The sequence below is a fragment of the Dipodomys ordii genome, unplaced genomic scaffold, assembly GCF_000151885.1.
Source record: "Dipodomys ordii isolate 6190 unplaced genomic scaffold, Dord_2.0 Scaffold2238, whole genome shotgun sequence".
Taxonomy (NCBI): domain Eukaryota; kingdom Metazoa; phylum Chordata; class Mammalia; order Rodentia; family Heteromyidae; genus Dipodomys; species Dipodomys ordii.
The window spans coordinates 1-2,677 of NW_012269454.1; the positions used below are offsets into that span (position 1 = coordinate 1).

Sequence of the window (2,677 nt, forward strand, 5' to 3'; positions counted from 1 at the left end):
AAAAAAAAAAAAAAAAACTTAAATCTTGTTAAAATGTTTCATTTCATTTTATTTATAACAATTTATGGGACTATCACTTTTATAAACTAATCTTAAGTCCATTCAATGACTAAGAATACTAAGTAAAAACAGCAGAGCACCAGTGGTTCACACCTGTAATTCTAGCTACTCAGGAAAGTCCTGAGACTCTTAACTCCAATAAGCCACCAGAAAACTGAAAGTGGCATGATGGCTCAAGTGGGAGAGCACTCGCCTTGAGCTAAAGAGATCAGGGACAGCACCCAGACCCGGAGTTGAAGACCCATGACTGACCAAAAACGAAAAAACAAAATTGAAATAAAAGAAAGGTATTCAGTTAGGCATAGGCCTATTTCACACCTGTATTCCACTGGATTTTTTTTTTTTTGTCAGCTGTAGGCCTTGAACTCTGGGCCTAGGCATTGATGCTTACACTAACTACTCAGCAGGGTGAGAACAAGATGATCACAATTCAAGCATACCGTGAGCAAAAAGATCCTGAGAGCCTAATTTAATAAGAATTGTGTGTTACTGAGAAGCAGTCATACATACTCACAAAAAAAATCAAGTTTTCTACACTATCTGAGTCAATAGATGGTTGTGTATACAGCTCTGAGAGACATCACTAGCACGGCCACTGGTTTTGCTATAAGCAGGAAAGAAAAACATGAGGTGACAGACAAAGTCAAGAGAAGAGAAACTAATACTTTAACTGAGAAGTGTATTTAATTCTAAAAAAAAAAGTATGTTCACAGAACACACTATATAAATCTTATCCTACATATATACAAATTATAGGATTATTTTTTTTAATCCTCCATATCTGCTTCAACTGGAACCAGCACATATGATATTTCACCAATTTTGAAAAATGTTTTTCTGGCTTGTAACTGTCAACGTGCCTCTGTAAACTTTACACATACTTAAGTTTAAAAAAAAAAATCTTACCCAATGTTTTCCGACTTCTTTCCACAGCTGTTCTTCGAGTTTGCTCAAACATTGCTTCCAAGTCAAATGTGCGAGCTTTTTTCCCTAAAACAGGAAGAAGTGGTAGACTATGATTACCTTAGAAAAAGCTGACAAAAAAAATTATTTTTCTTTTTGGTCAGGTCATGGGGCCTGAACTCTGGGCCTGGGCGCTGTCCCTCAGCTCTTCAGCTCAAGGCTAGCGCTCTACCACTTGAGCCACAGAGCCACTTCTGGCTTTTTTCTTTTTGCTTATGTGGTGTTGAGGAATCGAACCCAGGGCCTCAGGCATGCAAGGCAAGCGCTCTACCACTGAGCCACCTTCCCAGCCCTCACCTGGACTTTCTTGCCCAGTCTGGCTTCAAAGCAGTCTTGAGTAGGGAGGATTACAGAACATGTAAATAATTAACTTTTTGCACTACAAAGTACTGGGGGGAGGGAGGAAAATATCAACCAGTAAGAAGAAACTACCATAAATATTCAAAAAAAAAAACCTACCAAGACATTTGATCTTTTTTTTCTTTTATTGTGAGAATACCGTACAGAGGAGTTACATTTACATGGGCAAGATAAGACATTTGTTCTTGATAATAGACATGCTTCTTGATAAACATGACAATTTCTACTTCACATTATTTTCTATGCTTTTTTTTTTTTACAAGAGCACAGATTTACTTTATTTAATTTTCATTAAATTCTGGAGGGGTACAGCATCACACGGATTCTGTGTCCAATGGCCTTAGCAGGAAGGTTGCTTCGGACTTTGGCACGAACCATGCCACTGTTTCCATGGGCACGCGTTACCTTTCCCCAGATTACTCTGGTTTTGTTAGGTTTGCCGCCAGGAGTCACTGTGTTGTTTTTTGCTTTGTATACATAAGCACATCTCTTTCTCTTGCCCAAGTAGAAATCAGTATCACCTTGTGCATAAACACCTTCAATTTTAAGGAGAGCCGTGTGCTCCCTTTGGTTCTGGAGACCCCGCTAATAGCCAGCAAAAATGGCGTTGCACCATAGCCTTCCAGACATTTTGCCTTTCAGAAGTCCTGTTCCCAGCAGGCCTCCACAGGCTCCAAGATGGCAGAAAGAGGAAGGCGAGGCCCCGCCGCATGGCTTTGTGGGAAATACACTTCTCCGCCCCTTCCCCTCCCTCCCCTCCATTTTCTATTTGTATATGACACGTTTTCATAATACTTGGAAAGTAAGTATACCAGGGAAACTTCAGTATTCTTGAACAGGAAGTGAATTCATTCAGTAATCAAAATGTAGAAAGCCACTTGAGCCACTAGAGTGGTTCTCATTATGTGATTCTCATTAAGGGTGCCAATCAGATCAAAAAAAATTTTTTTGGGGTCCGGTTGTGGGCCTGAATTCTGGGCCTGGGTGCTGTCCCTCAGCTCTTCAGCTTAAGTCTAGCACTCTACCACTTGAGCCACAGCACCACCTCCGGCTTTTTTTCTCTGCTTATGTGATGCTGAAGAATCGAACCCAAGGCCTCATGCATGCAAGGCAAGCGCTCTATCACTGAGCCACCTTCCCAGCCCTATTTTCAAAATTATACTAAGAAATCATTTTTTTCACTTGAATACTTGCACTGATGTTAAACTTACAACCTCAGAAGCGCGAGACAATCCATCAAAGCATAGTAAAAGGTGGACAAAAAGTTTATTTACACTATTTACACCAGAAAGGG

General features: G+C 40.3%; 1 pseudogene; it reads right to left on the reverse strand.

Moving 5' to 3' along the window:
• Positions 1-1,674: 1,674 nt before the first annotated feature.
• On the reverse strand, positions 1,675-2,072 carry LOC106002037 (annotated as a pseudogene).
• Between the last annotated feature and the right edge of the window lie 605 nt (positions 2,073-2,677).